We start from the raw sequence: 18,524 nt of genomic DNA on the forward strand, positions 1-18,524 counted from the left end.
TATGTGTGTATAGGATGTGTTTAGGGCAGACGAGATAGGCCAAGTGGTTTTATGTGACATCAAATTATATGTTTCTAGGTTTCTATTTACTTTACTTTGAGAGCTGGGCTGCCACCCAATCATCTGAATTTGCACTGTTTCACCATATTACCACACCTGTTCTGTGTTTAACTTGTTGTCAGGCCTGTAGGGATGCCCTTTACACACCTTACACCATATGACTGTAACAGTAAGAGGCACAGCAAGTAAAACAGTAAAAAGAGAGAGATGGAGTGTTTAGATCCCAATATCAACTCTACATTTCACACTTTTAAATTTTATTTTTTTCAATAGCAATTTCTTATACAGCACAGCAAGTTCCGTTGTGTTTTACAATTGGAAGTAGGCATAACACAAACTGGGTAGTTATAAACTGACAAAATGGTAAGAAGGCCCTCCTCAAAAGCTTACCACCTTTTGGGAAATACGCATTGATTCACAACGATAGCTGTTATCTATTGAATAATGGTCCACCAGATTGCAAAAGTTCTTGGTAGGGCTGTATGATACGGTGACCCTGTAATGTTAGCCAGGGGTCAGGAGGAGGGGAAGGTGTGAGAGAAACTATGTGAGGATATGTTTGGACTGTACAGTGGGGATACAATTGGTTAGTAAAGTTTATGAAGGTTATGAGTGCAGGTCTGGAATTTGATGTGCATGCCTGAAGAGGTGAGTTTTCAGGGAACGTATAAAGGTTTGGAACCTAGACGAAAATCTTATTGTGCATGATAGGGCATTCCACAAAGTGGGTGCAGCCCGAAGAAAGTCCTGCAGTCATGAATGTGAGCAAATAATGCATGCGGATGAGAGACGTAGATCTTATGAAGAGCAAAGAGGTCAGTTGAGAGATATTTTGAAATAAGTGAAGAGATGTACAGAACATTGGTTTAGTTTGGTTTATGGCCTTGTGTATAAGTAAAAGTATTTAATATTGAATAGGGTGAAACAGGCAATTAGTGGAATTACTGACAGAGCAGTTTTGCTGACAATTAATGTCTGGCAAGGAAGATTAGCCTTGCAGCTAATTCATGATTATTATATAATCTTCTGAGATTATTGTTCATGGGAAAAAACATGCAAGTAAAAACTTTTAGTGTTCCTGTGAGTTTTACAGAAAAAAAATATGTTATCCCCTATTCTATCAGCGGTATCCTCAAATTACCATTTCTCAGTAGCAGCTGGTTTCCTGTTACCAGTTGTTTCTGAAAGCAGATGTCACCAGAGATAACTGAAAGCAGAAGAAGTACACCCAAAAACAGAATAGCGTCTTCTTAACCAAAATGAAAGTTTATTCCTTCATGGTTTAATTTACATTAAAAATAACAAAAGGAGAAATCCACCCAAAACTTAAACACTATTATGGGGAACAGCTGCATGAGGTAAATTAAAATTCAGTTTTACTGCACAATATTTCAATATTCCAAAATCTCTGCCTGTAATGTTCTACTAAAATCTGTTGCACTCTGCCTCTAGTCAAGATAAACATATGTCAATCATCCTTCATATCCAACAAATATCACTTTTCTAGTCCTTTGAATGTTATGAGGCTTATCTAGAATTGATACAGTAAATACATTTTGCTTTTCCTAATACACATATGCACTAAGCATTCTGGTGCATCATTACCTGGGGTATTCAGTGTGACCCAACTTCGGTGAGGGATAGTTCACACTAATGGCATTCCATGCTGACCAGCAGAGGGATATGTTTGTCCCTTGGTGCAAAATACAGAGAAAGCAGTTTAGGGACGGGGACGGTGTAATCAGCTATGTGTGTCCAATGGGCACACATAGCTTCCCTCCAGATTTACAATGCGCAATGTTTTTGTCAGGCTCAATATTCGGTGCATCACCTCTTCACATGACCTATTGCATGACCCTTCCGGTGGCTGTCGTGGGCTGGCAATTGGCGATCCGACCACCAGGCCCCAGCTAGAAGAGAGCGGCTCCATCTGTATAAAGGGTTGAGTTGACAGTGTGTTGGTCAACAGTGATTAGGTCCACACCAAATGGTTGACAGTAACAAGGTGAAAAATGTCAATGCGGAAATGGTCGACATCTGAAAAGGTAGACAAGCTTTTCATTGTTTTTGTCAGATTGTATCTTTTATCATGTGGACCCTCAAATTAGTGTACCACTTCCCCTTGCATGGCTCACTTGGCTTGCCATGCTGTGAGACATGTACCTCACTCTGCTACCGCTGCCCTCTTTACCATTTCCAATCAGAGTCCATGTGGATGAAATGTAACAAAGCTAATGTATAACTTTTTGTGTGCCGACCACTGATGCGTCGACATTTTGCATACATTGACCTGGTCAATGTTGACCATGTGGTGACCTACTGACTGTCAACCTAGATACTTATTAAGCTATTGACTGGATACAAATAAAACCCCATATTTTTTAAATATCACATAAATGTATTATAAGAAGTCTGGGTGTGAACAAGAATAAGTCAACACATCATTTGGTGAAGCAGTATTACAGCCACAGTAAATAAACAAAGACTGTACTCTCCTGTGCAGACACTTTACCCCTAAGCCAAACTATGGATGTATGTTGGCAAGGTGATGATTGATTGGAAGTAGGCGTGTGTGGGTGGTAACTGGCCATCTAGTAAGAGTGCTAAGAAAAATGCAGGAGTGCCAGCAAAAATGCTAGGTGTGCCTAGGAAAACACAGGCATGGCCAAGTGTTTTAGAGGAGGGTGTGTGTGACATCAGCTCCAGGTTGGATATGCCTGTATTTACCTCAGCCGTAAGTCTCTGGCTACTCCTAGCTTGTGATGACTGGTGCCCAGTGGAAATATAATTCGATGGTCAGCAACTTGCAATGGGAATTACTCATTGTCGCTTGGCTGTGAATTCTACACTAGCCATACACATCTCTTTGCACAACATGCACATCAATTTGAAGGACGAGATTTCACTATAGAAGGGCAGCGTCTACCGCTTCTAATTCGCTCATCATCTATCAGGACTGAATCGGGCCCAATATACAGTGTGCTATAGAATCCTTTACAACTCATATTCAGGCTATACATTAACAATGAATGTAAAAGAATAATAAAACATGAACAGCACAATTCGACACGCAGGCAATACATTCCAAAAAGGGACTTGTGAGAATATAAAGTTAGTCAAAGATATTTAAAACCAAATACCAAAAGAATAATAAAACTTATCAAAGAGTCAAAAACGTTCCCAACATTCACAAAACAATCAATATCAACATGCATATGATGTCATATGTTAAATCTATATACTGTACTAATAACAGTGAATATCTTGATGATTCCATGGACATCCTTTTGCAGGGGTCTATTTATTACACAGTGCTTAGGTGCGAATCAGGGCTTCTGCACAGCTTTCTATGCACCAAGACAGAGAAAGCAGTTTAGGGACGGGGACGGTGTAATCAGCTATGTGTGTCTAATGGGCACAAATAGCTTCCCTCCAGATTTACAATCTGCAATGTTTTTGTCAGGCTCAATATTAGAGTCACGATGGAGGGGGTTAGTAACAGAATCGGTGGTGCATGGGCAGCACATACTAAAGGTGTTTTTCAAGAAAAATACCCCAAAAAGGCTGTGGAGTGCATTTGCATGCACAAGCTCTGTACCTGCATACCATGGTACATCCATTCATGAGTGGATTCAGGGGGGGGCACCTGGGCATATTCCCCCCCTCTCATTTGTGTCATAGCTCAGTACAGGGACTTTCCAACGAGCCTGGCCTTGCATCGCTAGCCCCCAGGAACCGGAGATACCACCGGGCAAAGCTGGAACGTTTTCCCCACAGGATAACATGGGGCACGCCAATTCTGGGTGTGGTATGCCGTTCCGACAGTCGTGGTCCCGACAGTCATTAACCCGATGTCGGGATCCTGACTGGCAGGACTCAGATAGCGTGGCCAGAGCAACAAAGCCCCTTGTGGGCTCGCTGCTCTCACCACGCTGTGGCCACGGTGGCTCACTACGCTCGCCACCTATTCTATTCTCCCTCTATGGGGGTTGTGGACCCCCACGATGGAGAATAGCTGATGGCCATCGGGAACCCGACCGTCTGTGTTTTAACAGTCGTGATCCCAACGTCGGGTTAATGACTGTCGGGATCCCGACTGTTGGGACCCCGTCCGGCACCCGCCAATCCCGACCCCCACCCGGTTCTAGCGGCTGCCAGTCCCGCCCGTCCGTCCCCCCTGCCCCAGCATCACAGAAACTCAAGGTTGATCTCATTCGAATCCAAAAAAACTATATAGCCGGTTAAAGGGGGGGGGGGGGGGGGGGTTCTCTCCCCCTCACACCAGAAAATGCAGGGACTAGGCTGGTGTAAATGTGGCCAACTCGGTCCCTGTATGATCCTGGAACCAGGCATTATGTGAATTTGGCACAATCCATGTGGCATTATATGAATCTTGGCTCAATCAGTGTGACATTATGTGAATTTTGGCTCAATCCATGTAACATTATTTTGATTTTGTCTCAATCCATGTGGCATTATGTGAATTTTGGCACAATCCATGTGGTATTTTGACTCATTCCATTTGGCATCATGTGTAAGGGGCAAGTATTATGGGGTCTAGTATTCTGTTGCATAATGTGTAGAAGTTGTATATGGTATGGTACACTACACTCAAGGACACACCCCATTTGAGTGGCCACACCCCCTTTCCCTTCACTTTTGTTGCCAAGGTGTGCCTGTGTACTTTAAATGCCAGGGCCTATTTTTATTCCCATTCCCGCCCTCTCTCTGTTCTCCTCTCTCTTGCCGCTCTCTTAGCATGTACACTGGCACCACTAACACCCCCCTCCAAAACTCTTTCTTATCTTGGTGCCCCCCCCCCCCCCCCTGTCATTTGCTCCTGGATCCGCCCCTGCATCCATTTGATTAAATTCATTATTGCATTGAGGATTGGGGTGATTTTTTTACATCACAATGGCATTCTGTGGCACCTGCTCAATGTGCCGAGTATGTAAAAGTGATAGCAGGGTGATAAATCAGTACAAATCAGTACAAACCAATGAATGGCACACAATTGAGGATTTTATTACCTGAAATAGCAAATTTTGTATTTACATCATTGAGTGCACATGCCATAAGCAGTACATTGGTAAGACCATAAGAATGCTTAAGACTCGTATGGCCGAGCACGTGAGAAATATAAAAAAAGGAACAGAGACACATAATGTCTCTATGCACTTCAAAAACATACATAACTGTGACATGAAACATCTGTTGTCATTTTGTGTGATAAACATTGTTAAGGAGAACTGGAGGATTAATGATAGAGAAAAACAGCTTGCCTGCGCAGAAATGAGAAAGATTTACTCACATAAAACTATAGAACCTAATGGGCTTAATATAGGGTTTGAGATTAAGTGTTTCTTATGATGTGATGAATACTAATATCTCTCTTTTATGTTGTTTGTCCTGATATATCGGCTGGTAATCTTCGTGAGAGGCCACAATATGGAGGTACAGAAAGAAAGGACAAAGGGCATTATCATTAATGCCTATGGAAATGTATCATACAAAATGGCGACCGCAATACATCAGGTTCAACAGAGCTATATTCTGCGCTCCAAGCACAGGAAGCCAGCGGTCCATATACCGGAAGGAAGAGGAGAGTGTCTCCCAGTGTAGCGGGGAACCACACAGCTGAGTAACATGTTTCATCCGGATACCGGAAGTCACGATCGTGGCACCGGAAGTAACACTGCGCATCAAGAGGGAGATACACAGGTGTGCTGGGGAGCGATGTAAAGTATGGAAATTACCCCAGAAAGGGATTCTTCATGACTGGACTTTTTATGTTATTATATGTTGATATATTTTACCTTGATCATGTGTAATATGTATAGAAGTATAGAGAGAATGAAATGCTGTATTAGACAGGTATTTAGGTGTTGTGATGAAACGGAACCATCCTTTCACTCCGTCCCATGTTTTACTATTGATTAATTTAGGATTATCAGGGGGACAGGTATAAATACCGCTCCATGCCATAGACCCCTTACTCCTTGAAAAAGGGCTGAAGCTTGAGCCCGAAACGCGTTGGTGGGGAGAAGGGGGCACATCTGATGGTGAGACCTATTGCTATATTTCATCTGGCAGCTCATCTCACCCTGTTCCGGATGCAGGGAGAGAGTGTAGTTTGGTCTCACACATCGATGTGTGAATTTACTTTTTAATCATGTTTTTATCATTTGTTTTTACTTGTATATCGTGTGGAATAAATACTTTTTTACGGAGCATCCCGGGTGTGGAGAATCTCCTTGTCTGGATTAAACCAAAGAAACTGCTCTGTGCAAATAGGGCCTCATATTGAGGTGAGTGTTGTTCCATCTGACGTCCGATGTTTTATGATTGACTGAATACGGTGTGTCGAGTTACTTTTGAAAATTATGATCCTGGTTTAAAGATACCGTTACATGCAAATAGGGCCTTATATACAGGTCAGTAACGTCCATATTCTGCTTGTGAGAACGGGAGGTCACAGGAGGAATAGGAGGGAGACTACTGTTGGAAAACATAAAGATACCTTTATGTGCATATAGGGACCCCTAGGTAGGTCAGTAGGAGGCCCCAATTATACCACAGCATTCTTTGGACACCAGTAGACTCAGAGTTCTACAAGCAAGTCCTTTGTGCTGCAGTGTGTACTTTGTTGGGATAGCGCTGAAGTGTATTCTCAAATTGTTTTCTAAGTTTTGAAAATGTTCAAGCACCCCTTCCAGTCTCTAGAGAAGCCTACTTCCTTTTCCAAGCTAGTTCAAAAGGTTTGGCTGAGTCTGAAGTGCAAATCTTTGCTCAATCATCTAGTCTAAATATGCCATGCAGCAAGAGATGCCTACAGGGCTGGCTCTACCATTAGCCGGCTTTAGGCTTGAGTCTATCACAAAATGAAGAATTACTCTATGCATTTCTTGTTGAACTTAATGCAAATGGCAGGTTTTAACCTTTTAAGGCACCACCTACACACTTTCTCCTAAAGTTCTGGAAAGTTGGTATTTGTGTGTGGGGGGTGGTGGGAGAAATAAGTTGAAGTTTGCCTAGTGTGCCAAAAAAAACCTTGCACCAGCCCTGGATTCCTGTTACGAGTGAGCCACTGGGTCCAATGCAACTCTGCTAACACTGGATATCTTTTTTTGCCAAAAATCGAGGTGACTATTAAGCACCAGGAGACTGCGCTGGTGAATTTGACACTTTTGACACTTGCATATTGTCTGTGATGGATGTGGATAACAGAGCAGAATGGAATTTATATTGCAGAAAAGCCGTGGCTGCTACATTAAAGCACTTGATATATAGATTTGGAGACTCAGTCATCCACAGATATACTGTCACATATCAAAACGAATCAGCAAAGTCACATTGTGCACCCTAGCCACATTGTGATGCAATTAAGATGCAATTTCAGTTAAAAAGAAGCCAAGCTTTTAGAATAATATCACAGGACCTGATGTGTTGCAAGGGGATTTATGTTGCACCTGCAGCAATGATATATGAGGACATAATTGTATGTGCCACCTCAGAGTAGTAGGGTTTTTGTGGTTTAATATTTGATTGGGGTCATTCAGATTGTCAGCAACTGCTTCTCTTTTTTGCTACTGGTCCATTTTTTTCTTCAGCCATCTTTCATTTATTTTTACTTTTATATGTTGTTCATCTTGTTTTCTAGATGTTTGGCATGCATTTTATGTATGTATTTTATGCTTTGTACCAGGAATATGTAATAAAAAAAGAATGTCATTTCTTCCCTGGATATGACAAGTTGTTACAGCGATTTATCTAAAATAGGCAGTTTAATGTTTAATGTTAAAATTTTGATCCTGTATTTGGGGTATGGCTTCTTTGATGTAATCTAACCCAACTAAAATAACCAACCTCTGCCTTTTCGGCTTCTTTTGTTCACATTTGATCTGTCCTTCACAAGGTTCCTTAGAGCCTACTTATCCCATTTGTTATGATTTGATTTGGGTCTAGTCCTGGTATTGCTACAAAGTATCTTAAACTTTTCCATTGTAACTTTGTAGAAGCAATTCACGCCACAGAATTTGGTTTAGCAAACTTTGAAAAAAATGTAAGCTTATTTTTTTTAAACTGTCTTTTTTTATTTATATCAAAGAGAGGCATCATGGTATCAAAGGAAGCATTTGATTCTATTAAAAAGTTTGAAAGAATACTGAACATAAGACAATCTTTTGATCACGGACAACAGACACCATTTTTTTCTTGACATTTTATTGTAATGTACTGTATTCTTCTATATTTTTTATGAATTTATTCAATTCAACAAAAAGTTCAAATAGATTTGGCCCTCATTCTGATGTGGATGGACTTACCACTCATGCAGAAAAGTAGCAATGGTTGGAGAACAACACTCTTGGCTGGCTATACCACTCTGTAAACTTACATTTTCTGGTCTCCCAAACAGGTTCCAAATTATACCTTTTTCTTAGTGACTCTGTTACCTGTTCAAAAAACAGGGGTGCCCCTTTATATAATATTTCTGATGGTCTTTCTGCTTATGGTCAAGTTACAGTTATACAATAAACTGTCTAGTCCTGATGCCAACACACACTAAAGAAGACTTCTGTAACCTTTACATTTTAGGGTTTATTTACTAAGATGGGAGTTCTATGAAAGATGGGATGTTGCCCATAGCAACCAATCAGAATCTACTTCTTAGAATCTACATTCTAGAAGATAATTGATGGAATCTGATTGGTTGCCATAGCAAAATCCTATCTTCATTAGAACTCCCATTTTAAATAAACTCCATTGTGTTTACATGGGAAAGTGGCTGCTCTGGATTTTCATATATTTCCAACTGTGGAGGTAAGTGTCTTACTAAAGTTTTTTGGTGACCAAATGTGTCAAACTATCCCAGAAGATGGGTTATAAAGACAAGCTAATTACTGCTTTTATTATTATTATTATTATTATTATTATTATTATTATTATTATTATTATTATTATTAATAATAATAATAATAGTTTAATAATATCTGTATGAATTCCGGATAACTAACTTTTGTATGTCTTATTTTTAAGAAGCAAATTTCTTAAGAATGACCTGCTTGGCCTCTTTGGGAATGATTTTGACCATTGTCCAGCGAGGAAATAAGCTACTCAACATGACTTGAGGTGACAAGAGTGAAGAAGCACTGTAACCCCATAACACTTTCAAAGACTTGGAGGACCAGAGTGCACAAACATGAACAACGTTGCAGCACTAACAGGGATTAACGTCTTCACAGAAGAAGGATTGAAAATCACATAGAAAAGGCCAACATTTTGTGAAGGTTATGCTTCAGTAACGGGCTGGAATTTATGCAGACACACAGTGCATGCTGGGCACATCATATAGGGAAAGTATGAAAATATCACATAAGTGGAACCCATTTTTTAAGAAGCAATAAATTAACAGAGCCCATACTGATACAAATTGAAATAGTCATGTACATTCAATATAAACGCGAGCACTATGTACACAACCAGGTCTAACTTAATCTATTAAATCTCTAATGCCTAAAACTGGCTTCCTGTAATTTGAAGCTATTGAACACAGGCCATTCAGCATTTTATTAAAAGTAGTATAGTAGCCAACTGTTCAAAATGAATGGAGGTTAGATTGCCCCATATAAATAGCATATTTTTGTTAATGCTATCATCCAGGATGGGAAGCTGAGAGATAGCAGATAGCTACTGTATATATCTGATAGATCTCATTAAAAAACAGCTGGTGTAGCCAGTGGCAGATGCACATTTTGGAGACCATGCAGATTGATCTGTTATGGGGGCCTCTTTGCAGCCAGCAACAATAGGGCAACATTCAACAAGGATTAGCAGTAATAGCAGTTATGCTATAGCAGCTATACTAGAAGCCTGCTAGTCATGGTGTTATTGGGGATGGGCTATAAGCATAAAGTACATACAGTAATAACAAAAAAAAAGGTGAAAATTAGATTTTATATTATTAGGGGCCCAGAAGCTTAAGCTTCATTAGATAGAGGCTATAACTGGGTAGCAGGAAAATGTCCCCTCATTAAAAGGAAGGTAAAATATTGTAGCCCCTATTCCGAACATGACATGGGTTAATGCTGAGGAGGAATTCCACCTACAGTACAGGGGCCTCAGGTTTTCATCTGTATCTGAATGTTCTCCTGGGTGAAGTTCTATAAGACGGCACATTAGTTGAGAAGAAACAGAGGATGGAAAGGGGTAAGTGATAATGTGTAGGTGTTCCCAACACCATCATGTGGTACCAGTGGCGTAACTATAGTCCCGCAGCCCCCGCGGTGGCGGGGAGGCGCTAGGCAGGTGTGGGCACCTGGGGGGTCTGCGGGTCTATAGTTACCACCTGGTCCCGGCTTCCGACTCCTGCCCTCCCCCTCCTTACCCCATTGCCGCCGGCGCCGTTGCCTCTAACCCGACATGCAGATCTGTGTCGGGTGACGGGCGGTCCCCGGCTACGGCTGCAGTGCTAATATAATAAGAGACACTCGGAAAATGGCTGCCCCCATAATGCTGTATGGGGGCAGCCATTTTCCGAGTGTCTGTTATTATATTAGCACTGTAGCCGGAGCCGGGGACCGCCCGTCACCCGACACAGATCTGCGTGTCGGGTTAGAGGCAGAAGCGCCGGCGGCAATGGGGACGGGTAAGGAGGGGGTTAATATTTCGGGGGGGCGCCCGAAATGTCCGGCGGGGGGGGGGGGGGGCGCAAAAAAAGTTACGCCTCTGTGTGGTACTGTATTTCTGGCAAGGCTGTGTGTGTGGAGCATACGTAAATCTCTTACAAATACTGGTTCTCTGTACATACCAGTTTCCCCCACCCGCTAGGTGTTCCTAGTACAGGTTAGGCACACTGGTGCACCTGATGCAGATATCAGATTTCTAGGACTGCTAATGTTTGAAGACATTCCTGGGTGTTAAAAGGGCCAGATATCAGACTATTATGTGCAATTTACACTTTTCCCTCAGTGCACCCCTGACATTTCTATTTTTGCCTCTTCAAATTAGCGAATGTGCCTCCCAAGAATAGAGAATAGATGGTCACCTTGATGTGCGCTGGGCCTGGGTGAATCCAATGAACTGCAGCAAAAAGTCAATTGTTTTTAAAAACGAAAATAATTGTGACATACAGTAAGAACAGAATGTATTTGAGAAAGCACGAGAAAATTGGATCAATAGTTCAGCTCTTTTAACCCTCAGAATTTTTATAGATGTGTCTTCAGTGATGCACTGTACAGCAGGGCGAAGACTTTCAGTGCATAAAAGGTGCATTTTATTGCCAATTATGCAAAAACAAACATATTATAAGCTGCAGTTACTTAAATATATTCACTCACCTAAATTTCCTATGCTATGTTTCAGTTAAAAAGTAATAATACTACTGCAATCGTTCATAAGCCAGTAGATAAGGATAAAACAGGGATTATTATTATTTTTGCTCCCTGTGCATCCATTCAAACCCACTCAGCTGCACATGAAAATGCACCTGAGATGTGCACAATTATGAATCTAACATAACTGATCTACAGTAAGTACACTGCTATTCAGGACTTGAACCTTAGGAATGTTAGGGACCCAACTGATGAGGTCACCTGGTCAAGGTAGGTGGGCCCATAATTTTGGCCAACATTATGCTAAGAACCATACTCCATGTTAAATTGCAATTACTTATAATTGTTCTTATTGTCGGTGTTCTTAGTACTTAGAGCGTGTGTCCAGATCCCGCCCCCATGTCTCATATAATTGCTGTAAGTTGTGTATGCAGGCCTCTTGGCACATGCACAACCTTCTGATAATCACAAGAGCTGTACGCAAATGGAATTGCCTGCTACCATACTCTTAATTCATTCATAATGACGATCATGCCATATCTATACTGTATACAAGGCAGTATGTCCAGTATAATAAACGTGATGGGGCTGGAGTAAGGCAGGTTAGACTATATATTGGGCAATGGGGCAAAATTAATGATGATATTTTGATGTAGGAAATATTTTTCAAAAGTGATCTAATCATCAGCATTCATTGCGTGGACTATTTGTGGCATTTGCAGGAGCATGAAAAGTATGGTCTCTCAATTTAATCACATACCACTGCATGCCCACCAGCATTTTCTTCATATTCACCCTGACACAAGATTTTCTATTATAAGCTACCCCCTGCTGCAAAAAAAGCTACCACATGCCCATCAGCCAGAAGCCGATTTAGACTTTATAGTGCCTTATGCAAGATACCGATTTGAGACCCTCCTCCCTTAAACAATCTATAGCACTATATTTTTGCTGCTGATTGCAGGCGGCATCAAGAGTACCTTGACGCATGCACAGTCTATGGATAAACTCTCAGCTGTGTGCACATCGGCAGTGCGTACACATCTAAATTAGGTGGGTTTTTTCTTTGTTTTGGGGGAAGGGGGGGATTCAATCCCAGACAATATTTGTGCCAGGCTAATGTGAGAATTTTCAGCAGACTGCGAGGAGAAAGCCACCATTCAGACAAAAAGAGTATCCGCCCTTTGCAAAATTGTGGGTGAATCAGCATCCACTCACAAATTCATATGCAATTCACAAACCATCAAAAGGATATAACTATTTGTGTGAATGTAAGTCTGAGGTTTCCATTAATCTGCAACAGTGTCAGGGTCAAAGTGATCATCACTGACACCACAGAAACTTTTTAACAAACATTTGGGTGCGCATGAATTTTTTTTTGGGGAAACACCAAGAAAGTGGCAGCTGTCCACCCTCAAATGCCAGCTTCCTGTCAGTCAAACTCCAGCCATATTGCTTTTATGATTCATACGCATTTTCTTTCACTGATCATCCTCACACATACATGATTCGATTAGTATGCACTGCATGTACAGTCTATAGATAATTCCTCCATTTGCAAATTCTTTAATTAGCAATCAACTCTGCATCAGGCCCTCAGCTCAGGATACACTGCAAGTCAGATACAGTGTGGGCCAGATACAGTGCATATCAGATACATTACGGGTTACAGGAGCAAGTTGTATACAGTGCATAAGGCATTGCAGGTCAGATACAGTGCAGGTTGGGTGCAGTGTTGGTCAGATACAGATACAGGGCGTTCCACATATAGGGCCCTTCTGAGCAACGTGTTCCTTAACCATACATGCTCCCATGCATCCTTAATGACCTCCTCCATCAGCTGAACATGTATGCCAAGTTTTCTATATAGGCAATGACCCACATATTTAGCGGGCCCGGATGATGTCACAGAATGATATTGTTTACTGGTATCATTCAGTGTGTACACTAATTAGCGTTTGCTAATTTGCAGTTGAAAACAATGCTAATATTGCTCACAGAGCTTATCGGCCAGTGTGCAAGGTGCTTAAGGCCCAAAATGTACTAATGCCGTTCATGGACAGCATTATTTTCATCATGTTTTTTCTCAGGCATGAAGTCTTGGCTGCCTTGGGAAAAAGAGCAATGTGCTGATTTAAAACTTGTATTTTCAGTGTCCTGTTTGATGATGTCACCATTCTATTTAGCTAGATACTGTATGGTCCATAAATGCAGTGTACTCACTGTACTGTACCATGTTTATTAGAAGGTGAGACTTGTATTCCTCTGGTGAACACAAGGGCGTCCCTAATATGTCTAGACTGACGGTTTGAACTTTAACCTTATTGATCACATGAAGTCTATGAGAACAGTAGTTAGATACAGCTGGTTGTAATTATGTTTAATCTTTCTAACTTGCATGTGTTTTCTACAGGAAATACTCTTGTAATCAGACTTTGAAAATCTTAACTACTTTGCCTAACCAATAAAAAAAAAAAAATATTATTGGAGTTACTATGGTATCCAAGAGGGTATATTCTTAAACTAATATGTACTTTCTTCAGATTGGAAAGTTTCATTATTCACTTCTTCAACCTGAAAAAAACTTGCATAAAAAACAACATACAGTCTAGAGTAGTAAGGTCTTTTGTTACAAAGGCATTCTGAAGTAAATATGACCTGGCAGCCAATCAGTGGCTGTGCTGTACTGGAGCAAATGCAGGATTTTATGGGAGGGGACAGGTTCCATGTGTGTGTATGTGTGTATGTGGGTATGTATACAGTATATATATATATATATATATATATATATATATATATGTGTGTGTGTGTTTTCGCTAAAATTCATGAGAGACTGAAATGTTGAACTAGCTCTTTACCTCTTTATCTCCCGCTAGATTCCACCAGCCATCTCTGCATATAAAAACCTGCTGTGCATACCTGGTAGCTCAATGACACAGTTGGTTTGTCAGAGCTCTGTCTCCCCCCCCCAAAAAAAAAAGTGGACTGCGGCAAACTGGGGGCTGTAGGGAGGGTTATTTTTTAGGTACTCAGAACCCCTTCCACTGTGTGTGTGCATTTGTCACTGTATTACACACGATATAGACCTAGGAATGTATAGGTGAAGAAAAGGCATAGTGATCTGGTTGGGGGATAATAATAGGGCTCGAGCGGGAAAAGAATAGAGTGGAGGATGCATTGGGGTAGAGAATAGGGCAGAACTGTGCACTGGGGAACATAATAGTGCAGAAGGATGCACAGGGACAGAGAATAGGTCAGGAGTATGTATAGAGAAGAAGTCTAGGGCAGGACCATGCATAGGAAAAGAGAAAAGGACAGGAGTATGCAGAAGGGTAGAGAATAGGGCTGGAGGGTGCATGCACTAGTGAACATGCCAGGTGTTTGCATAGGGAAGAGAACAGAGAAGAAGACAACACTGGAATAAATAAAAGTGTGGCAAAAAAATGCAGGATTTGGTGCCATCAAAGGTTCATTAAGTAAGAGAAGGAAAAACACATGAGGGAAGAGGTCCTTTCTTGTTGGAGCTTACATTCTAAAGCGGAGGGGCAGACAAAAAAGGGTGACACAGATTCTTTTATTATTATTTTATTATTTATCATATGACCATGCCCCTGACCACACGCTGACCACGCCCATTTTTTGCACAGAACCACTAAGACATTTTTTCTACTTGCACCACCGACGAAAAGGATGTGTCTTAGTGTAAAGGCAGATAAAGTCAGAGATGGAAGTAGGAGAGGAGTGTATTCTGAAAGGGAAGGGAAGTCAGTCAAGGGCTTGTAGAAGAGGAGATATGGATATAGTGAGGAAGATGACCTGGGCTGCAGCACTGAGGATAGATTGGAGTGGAGAGAGACATTTGTCAGGGATTCCACATAGTAGGAGATTACAGTAGTCCAGTCTGGAGATGACCAGAAAGTGAATAAGTGTAGAATTCTGGGATAAAAAGGGTATGATTATGGAAATATTTTTTAGATGAAAACCGCAGGTTTGTGAGAGGTGCTGAATGTGTAGTGGAAAGGGTGTAATCAAGGATTGGCATACTTGGGGGCTAGAGGAAATAGTAGGGCCATCAATAGATAATGAGATTATTCTCCCCTTACTTGCGTGTGTTTTCTCTGGGTACTCTGATTTCCTCTCACACTCCAAAAATATACTGATTAATGGGCTCTTGACAAACATGAACACTAGTTTCTAAGTCTGTGTGCATGTGATAGGGAATATAGACTGTAAACTCCACTGGGGCAGGGACTGGAATGAATGGCCAAATATTCTCTGTAAAGCGCTGTGGAATATGTGTGGACTATATAAATAACTGGGACTAAATAGGGCAGGAGTGTGCATGGGGAAGATAATAAGGCATGTGTGTTCATAAGGGAAGAGAATAGGGTTGTGTACAAAGGAAAACACACAAGGCATAGTGGATATGAGCAAAGAGGTTAGTCCACATGTTGACTCCACAACACAGTAGGTTTAAAGATACATGATACAAGTAATAGAAGATAAACAGCAGCCAAAATGATAATGTATAAATCTCCCAAGTACTGTACAGCTGTACAGCACAGTGACTCTTCTATAACACAATCACAGGCTTGGGCACATGCAGACCCTTTTATCGAGCCAAGTAAACAACACACCTGCAGTGAAATCATCATCACCTTTATGTCTGCTAACTCTGACATGTAACCATAAAATTGAACTACTGTACATGTCAACGCTAATAAGCTATACTTAGTTGTTTACCAATTAGCTAATGTAACGCCCACATTATTAAATCCTATATAACACCCGTTAGTGGTCACAAGCAACATGTTATAATAGTATAATGCATACAAAGTTTTAAAATCATACATGTTTTCAAATGTAACATGATAGGGATCACAATTCATATAAATGTATACTTTTGAATCAGTCATCGTCAACGTCAAGTAGACTAGACTTCTTATTATACCACTGAAAACAAACACCTTATAACTGTACTATTAAGTGAGTGCTTTCATGGAAAGGCAGATGTATTCATGTAAAAAGGGGGAAGGTAAAGCCTACATATTTTGGTTCTAATTTGTTGTAAGGTTTTAGTTTAGCCATAACTGCATTATAATAACAGCTAACATTATTTGTTTGTTTTTTTCCTACAGAATAATTAACCAAATTAATATTAATTCCCTATATTCCCATTGAATTCTGACTACCTCACAGCTTACAACATTGTTTTCATTCAGTTTAGGCCAAATGGTTGATGCACTGAGCTAGCAGGCTGACTAAGCGACAGCAGTGGGCGGCACAAACTTGTTGCAGTTCAACTTCTAAGATGACACATCTAGGAACAGAATGGCAGTGGCAGACAGGATGACAGTTAAATAAACTATATAGCATCACATAAAAGTAAAACCAAAAATGTTTTTATTATTAAATACTAGATAAGAAGAAAGTAAGGCTTGATTTGTATATTCAATTTAATTGGTTGATTCTGAAAATTGTAATCAGTGGAGGTACTGTGGATGTAATGGTCAATAATTCTTCATTCATTGCCTTGTCTCTTCTCAGGTAGCTGTAAAAAAAGAAACAATGATTGATTGGTTAGTTAATATAATTATTTGACAAATAAGAAAAATTATGAGGGAGGAGGGGGTTAGGTTTGTCCACACATTAAACTTGGTGGTTCATTTTTTAGAGAATAGGGCAGAACTGTGCACAGGGGAACATAATAGTGCAGAAGGATGCACAGGGACAGAGAATAGGTCAGGAGTATGTATAGAGAAGAAGTCTAGGGCAGGACCATGCATAGGAAAAGAGAAAAGGACAGGAGTATGCAGAAGGGTAGAGAATAGGGCTGGAGGGTGCATGCACTAGTGAACATGCCAGGTGTTTGCATAGGGAAGAGAACAGAGAAGAAGACAACACTGGAATAAATAAAAGTGTGGCAAAAAAATGGGATTGGTGCCATCAAAGGTTCATTAAGTAAGAGAAGGAAAAACACATGAGGGAAGAGGTCCTTTCTTGTTGGAGCTTACATTCTAAAGCGGAGGGGCAGACAAAAAAGGGTGACACAGATTATTTTATTATTTATCATATGACCACAAAACACAAACACAAAAGTAATTGAACAATTAGGGAATAGTGATCACAATATGGTTTCACTGGAAATCAACTTCAGTAAATTACATCAAAAAGGATCTGCAAAAATACTAAACTTCAGAAAAGCGAACTTTGAATTATTCAGGGAAGCCCTAACAGGAATTGGGTGGGAAACGGTTATGGAGGGAAAAAATGCAGAGGAAATGTGGGATACTCTAAAAAAGGTGCTTGATTCACTAACTATTGAATACATTCCTAAAGTAACTAAAGGTAAATTCAACAAAAAAAAAGCCACCATGGTTGGTCAAAGAAGTAAGGTCAGCTATCAACAATAAAACCAGAGCCTTTAAATTCTATAAAAATAATTTGAATGAGGAGGCGTTCGCAAAATACAAAGAATCAAACAAAACTTGTAAAGGGGTAATCAAAGCAGCTAAAATATTATATGAAGAGTGCATAGCCACTGAAAGCAAAACCAACCCAAAGAAGTTTTTTAAATACATAAATAGTAAACGTTTAATTAAGGAAAACATAGGCCCACTAACTGATACTAGTGGAAAAAGTGTTACTGAGGACAAGGGAAAAGCAAAACTGTTAAATGAGTTCTTCTCATCAGTATTTACTAAGGGAGAGCAGACTGTGGAACGAACATTTACCACAAACGGGACAAATAAGCCAGATCTCATTGTGGATTTCACCCGGAAGAAATAATACTGAGGCTAAGCAAACTCAAAACAAATAAGTCACCAGGGCCAGATGGGATTCATCCGAGGGTATTAATGGAATTAACCCCTTCACGACATTTGACGTATATATACGTCATGGCCGGGAAGTACTTCCCGACACATAACGTATATATACGTCATGACTTTAAACTGTCACTGCGTCTAGAGACGCAGTGACAGAGGGACGATGTCTGCTGTCCCTGACAGCAGACATGTCCCTGCATGCCCAGGGGGGGCTGCGATGCCGCCCCCCCGTCGGCGATCGCTGTGATTGGCTGTTCAGTGTGAACAGCCATTCACAGCGTTTCCCTGTGTTACCAGCGAATCAGAC

Source organism: Crinia signifera, chromosome 5 (genome assembly GCF_055691185.1).
Source record: "Crinia signifera chromosome 5, ASM5569118v1, whole genome shotgun sequence".
Lineage (NCBI taxonomy): Eukaryota > Metazoa > Chordata > Amphibia > Anura > Myobatrachidae > Crinia > Crinia signifera.